Here is a 6,615-nt window from a genome sequence, read left to right as displayed (position 1 = left end):
GCTTTAAGCCCTAATTTGTACGCTTTCCAGTTCTATTACTGGAAGGACATGGCCAAGGTTATTGACGGTCGACCGTGGTGTTTCGATAACATGTTGATCATTTTGAAGAAATTAAGCAGATGGTGATGAACAGCCCGATCAGATAATCCTCAATCACTCACCTTTTTGGGTTCGAATAGAAAACCTCCCTTTTAACTATCGATCTGATAATACTGTTAGAGCCTTGAATGGTAACATGGAGGAGATAGTGGAGTTAGAAGAAGATATCCTGGGGATAGCGAGGTATAGGCATGTGAGAGTTCTCCTTGATGTCACCAAAACATTGTGTCGCTACGGTAAAATGAAAGATAAAAATGGCCGTGATTTTAAGTCGACTTTGCTTGCGAAAGATTGCCTTTTTCTGTTTCGTGTGTGGTCTTATGGGCCATTCTGAGCGCGACTGTCATGAGGTTGTTGAAGAGTACAAACAGGAGAGGTTAGGATGGAGTTTGGGGTTGAAGGCGACTCCTAGAAAAGGGAGGTCGAAGGAAGTAGAAGAGGAGAAAAAATATGGGTCGAGTAAAAAAGTCCTTTTCGTACCTGAGGTTACTACTAATGTTGAAGCTCCTGGGCCAAACCCTCCAAATCCATTAATTGTTGCAGCTTTAATTAATGAGGCGCATGAAGACAAAAATCTAAATGCTAGTGAGGAAGATGCTGCTTTCTTGAATATTATAGGTGAAATTGCTAATTTCAAAGCATTAAGTGCACTGAATGCCAAATTGTTGCATGGAGAGGAGACAACGTGTTTGACTAAAAACAGTGATGATTGTTTTGTTTTTTCGAGTAAAAAAGATGAGGTAAGGGTCGCTCGTGAAAACGTTTAGCTAGAGGGGAAATGGAGGATAAAGGAGCTACTGACCTGATGGAAACGGTTGCAATTGATACTCAAATTCATAAACGTGTTATGGTTGAGTCTGTGAACATGGAGTGTGATGCTGATGTAGGTGTGATGAAACGCTTAAAGCCAAACCCTTCTCAAACTCACAACACCATTATTGAGGCGGAGGTTGGTGATGTCCAACCCCGCCAAGCGTTATGAATACACTATGTTGGAACTGCCGAGGGATGGCCAACCCTTGGTCAGTTCAACAACTCCGCAAATGGAGTGTCACGTATGCCCCCGGCATCATCTTTTTGTCGGAAACTATGATAAAGAAACATGCTACTGAGTCTCTGAAGGATCGATTGGGCTACAATAATGCTTTCGGTGTAGCTAGTGTTGGGAAAGTTGGTGGTCTGTGTCTCTATTGGAAGGAAAAGGTAAACTTTACTCTTGTTTCTTTTTCTCAAAATCATAATTGCGGTCATATTGATAATGGTGTAGCTAGTTAGCGTTTTGATGGTTTATATGGTTGGCCAAAGAGGAAGAGAAATATAAAACCTGGAATTTGATGAGACATCTTTGCGAAGACTCTTCTCTTCCGATTCTGATTGGCGGGGATGATGAAATTCTGAATTTTAGTGAAAAGGAAGGTGGTACTTATAGACCTCGCCTTGCTATGACCTCTTTTAGGGAGGTCATTGACGATCTTTCTCTTTGCGACCTTGGTTTTATTGGTGATTGGTATACTTGGGAACGAGGCAAGTCGGCTTCTAACAGGATTCGTGAACGTCTTGACCATTTCCTTTGTTCACGCTCTTGGTTGGATATATTCCCTGATACCACAGTCGATCATCTACTCCGATACAAGTCTGATCACTCCCCCATTCTAACCCAATGCCACCCCTGTCGAAGGCAAAGGATAAAGCGCAAGGGTTTCCGTTTTCAGTCTTGTTGGCTGCTGGATGAAACGTGTGAAGCGACTGTTAGAGCTGGTTGGCAGAGCTCGGTTGGGGAGGATATGAAGGCTCGCCTCACACTGTCGGGCCATGATCTTGCAAAGTGGAGCTCGAGTAAATTTAGTCAGCTTGACAAGCAGATTAAAAAAACCGAGAAGTTGCTCTCAGAGGCATAGCAACAGCCCATCTCCGACGAGTCTTGTGAAGCGTGCATAACTTTCAAGAAACAGCTTAATGACCTACACAATAAAAAAGAAGCTTAGTGGTATTTACGATCGCGTGTGTCGGAAGTTCGAGATGGGGATCGCAATACTCAATATTTCCATCACAAGGCCTCTCAACGGAAAAAAAAAAAAAAGAAATTTTGCTGCAGGTTGGTATGATAATGCTGGGGTTTGGCGTGAAGACGAGGAGGATATTGAAGGGATCTTTAGTGATTATTTTTGTAATATGTTTACTTCCACTAATCCTTCTGATGGGAGCTTGCAGGAAGTTCTTAAATATATTAATCCTATTGTATCTGATGTCTGTAATCAAAATTTGTTGCGACCATTTACAAAAGATGAAATTTACGCAGCCCTGCAGAAGATGCACCCCTACAAAGCTCTTGGGCCTGATGGTATGCACGCCATTTTCTACCAACGTTTCTGGCACATTGTTGGAGATGATGTTATTGCGTATGTTAGTAGTATTTTGCATGGCTCCCTCCCTCCTAGTTGTATTAATCACACTAATATAGCTTTGATCCCCCAAAGTGAAAAGGCCTACTGTTGCTGCTGAATATAGGCCTATTGCGCTCTGTAATGTCTTATACATGTTGGTGTCCAAGGCTATTCTTATCAGACTTAAGGATTTTCTTTCTTCCATTGTCTCTGAAAATCAAAGTGCTTTCATTCCTGGTCATCTAATCACTGATAATGCTCTCATTGCTATGGAACTTTTTCTTACCATGAAGCATCGAAACAAGAGTCGGAACGGTATTGTTACTATGAAGCTAGATATGAGCAAAGCGTATGACAGAGTGGAGTGGGGTTTTCTACGGAAGCTTCTTCTCACCATGGGTTTCGGGTGAATCTAGTCATGAAATGTGTCTCCTCTTTGTCTTATTCCTTTGTTATTAATGGAGGAGTATGTGGTGATGTTACCCCATCTCGTGGGCTTAGGCAAGGTGATCCTCTTTCTCTCCTTACTTATTCATTTTGATTGCTGATGCTTTTTCTAAAATGATTCAGAGTAAGACTCGCGATAAGTTGATTTATGGCGCTAAGGCGAGCCGGTGTGGTCCCGAGATATCTCACCTTCTTTTTGTTGATGATAGTCTCCTTTTTACAAGAGCTACCTGACAGGAATGCAAACTAATAGTTGATATTCTCAACCAATATGAATTAGCATCTGGGCAGAAAATTAATTATGAAGTCGAAAGTCTCATTAGCAAAGGAGTTGATCATGTTGAGCAAAGAGAAGTGTTGATGGGGATTTTGAATATGAGACAAGTTGATAAGCATGAGAAGTATCTTGGCATCCCTTATGTTGTAGGAAAATCGAAGAAGGCTCTCTTTGATTCTCTACTCGATAGAACTTGGAAGAAACTCCAAGGCTAGATAGAAAAATTATTATCGAGAGCCAGGAAGGATATTCTCCTAAAGTCTGTCATCCAAGCCATCCCAACTTATCTTATGGGGGTCTATAAGTTTCCGAAATATGTTATCCAACGAATACAATTAGCCATGGCTCGATTTTGGTGGGGTACTTCGGATACGCAACGGAAAACTCATTGGAAGAATTGGGAGTCGAAGTGCAATTTAAAATGTTTTGGAGGTATGGGGTTCAAGGATTTAGATGTGTTTAACGATGCTCTTCTGGGGCCTCAAGAATGGAGGCTTATTAGGGAACCCAATTCACTTTTTGGCCGGGTTATGAAAGCGAAGTACTACCCTAACTCCGATTATTTTGAGGCATTGCTTGGTTACTCTTGCAGTTTTTCGTGGAAAAGTATTTGAGTTCGAAGGCTCTGGTGAAAGAAGTTGTATATGGAGAATTGGTACAGGTGAAGATTTTAGAGTGTGGGACGCACCATGGGTGGCGGATGATCAAGGGCGCTTCATTACTAGCGCGCCTTGTGAAGGTATTCATGGAGTTTGTGACCTGATTGACACTCGAAGTGGGGAATGGAATTTTGAACTTATCGAAGAACATTTCAATGACCGTGACAAAAAATGCATTTTTTCCATACCGTTGTGTGTTGAAGACCCCCAACGTGATGCGATGACTTGGGCATTATCGAAGGATGGTTTATACTCCGTCAAAACGGCTTATTTGTTTGGCGAAGGTCTCGACCTAGACTCTTTCCAACAAGCCTGGGTGGACATTTGGAAGATTGACGCCAGCCCTAAGGTTCGTCACTTTTTATGGAGGTTGTGCTCTCTCCCGTTGCCTACTAAAGCTCTCTTGAAATATCACCACCTTATTGAAGATCATGCGTGCCCTTGGGGTTGTGGTGCCCCGAAAACGGACACCCATGTGTTGTTTAAGTGCCCACGGATTGCTGAGCTTTGGCAAGATTGCTGCTGCGAAGAGATGTGCGTGAGTGAGCCAGGTATTACCATGTTTGATAGAGTGGCTAGTTGGAAGTTGTTGGACAAGAAATTGGTGGTTAAGGGTTATTTTTTAATGTGGTGCATATGGGGGAAACGTAATCAGTGGGTTTTAAATGGCAAGAGGACCCAAGATACTATTATTGTTGCTCGAGTTCGAAGACTTGTGGAGGAACATGACACGTTTACCAAGCGCATCTATCACTCGCAAGGTACGCAAGCTGCCAGCCCTAAATCATGGCAAGCTCCACCTGAGGGGTTTGTGAAGATTAACATCGATGCCTCGCTAGTGGTGGATGGATGGGTTGGCCTTAGTGTTGTGGCTCGAGATTCACATGGAAATGTATTGTTTGCTGCTTCTCGTCGCCAAAAGGCTCACTGGGCACCAGAAGTTGCCGAGGCCAAGGCGCTAGCTATGAGGGTTCGTCTTGGGAAGAGTTTTGGTTTCAAAGATGTAATTATTGAATCTGACTTCCAAACACTCGTCAACCGTCTCTCAAAGAGTGCTATATTTCTCTCGGATTTGGATGCTATCCTTCACAATATCCTTTCTTCATGTACTTCCTTTTCTTCTATCATTTGGTCTCATGTATAACGTGACGGGAATTTCGTAGCCCATCACTTAGCTAAGCTAGTTCCTGTTGGTACTGAACAAATATGGGAAAATCATGCTCCAGTGGAGGTGGCGCCCTATGTACTTATGGACACTTTGTCCTTGAATTAATACTAGCTTGCTATTTTCCCCTCAAAAAAAATATGAATAGTAAAATAATAGACAATAATACAAATATTTAATAAAATAATAGACACTAATACAAGTATAATACTCTATAATCATTGTGGTACTTTAATTAAAATTGTAATAATAACATAATCAGCTAATAGTGATATCAAATTATGAATAATAAAATAATGGACAATAATACAAATGTTATTAAACATTGACTATTCGGATCTCATTGGACCTGATTAGACCTGATTGGAACTCATTGGAACTTATTGCACCTGATTGGAACTTATTGGACCTTGTTAGACCTGATTGGAACTTAATACCCTGATTGGACCTTATTGCAACTTATTTGAACTTATTGGACTTGAAACTTAATTTTTTAAGTTGAGGAGAACGCACCCTAAATGGTAAAATTGGCATTTTTCCTATGTTACCTGGACTCGGCTAGGAGTGTCGGATATGGGTACGGATCCGAGGGTCTGGTACGATACTTCCAAAAAATCAGGACACGGGGACTCTGTCCGATATTTGGACACGGGTACGCGTATGCGAAATTAATATTTTATAATATAAAATTTAGTAATTAATCTGCGAATTTGTATCTTATAATTGTCTATTAGCATATTATAAAATTAAGGTATTTGTTAATAGGCAACAAAAATTAAGAAGGAAAGCAAAACAGAAGAAGGGATGGAGAGGAGGATAAAGAAAAAGAAAAAGAAAAAGAAAGAGAAACAAAGTCACGTGAGCATGCAACAATTACGAAAGATGTTAGAAAGGGAAAGTGACCCTGAGAAACAGAACCCTAGCAAAAATCCCTAATTCAATTTCCCCTAGTTCATCTTTCTGACCTCCTTCATCATGCAAATCTCCTCATAATTACTCTCTTTGCTAGTATTAGGTGCAAGAGTAAGAGACCTTCTTTGTGGTTGGTTTTAATTGTAACCCTAAGTAGTGTTATTAGTACTTTTCTGGTTTTTCCCCAATTTAATTTCATAGCTTTAAAGCTAGAAACTCATCATTGCGAGTGTTGCGGAGTAATAAAGTACCTTCTTTGAGTGTAATTTTGCCTAATATTTCTTATGGCGCCTCTCAAAAATATTCTAATTGGATTCGGTTTCTCTTTCCTTTAATTCAAGTTTAAATTAGATTTGGGAGTCTAGGGTTTCTTGGGTTAGTGTATTTAATGCGTCTGTGAGGTCTTTTTCCTTTTCTGAAATGGTGTGCTGCAGTGGTGTTAACCCCCCTCCCCCCCTCCCATTTTTTTGGTTCACTTTCGATGCCAGTAGGAGTAATTTCTGCAACCCTAGCTTTGCAGACGAATTTCAAAGGGATTTTTGATGGTTCAAGTGCATTTAATGTGATGGAATTAATCATCTTGCTAGCTGGTGGCCAATTTCAGCCAAATTCTTCAAGTCAGGTAATGGATATGGCCTATAAGGCATATTCTGGTAGCAGCTTCTCCTCTCA

The sequence above is a fragment of the Beta vulgaris genome, chromosome 3 (assembly GCF_026745355.1).
Source record: "Beta vulgaris subsp. vulgaris cultivar EL10 chromosome 3, EL10.2, whole genome shotgun sequence".
NCBI lineage: Eukaryota > Viridiplantae > Streptophyta > Magnoliopsida > Caryophyllales > Amaranthaceae > Beta > Beta vulgaris.
The sequence above is the reverse complement of the archived record's forward strand: the minus strand, read 5'-3'. Positions refer to the sequence as shown.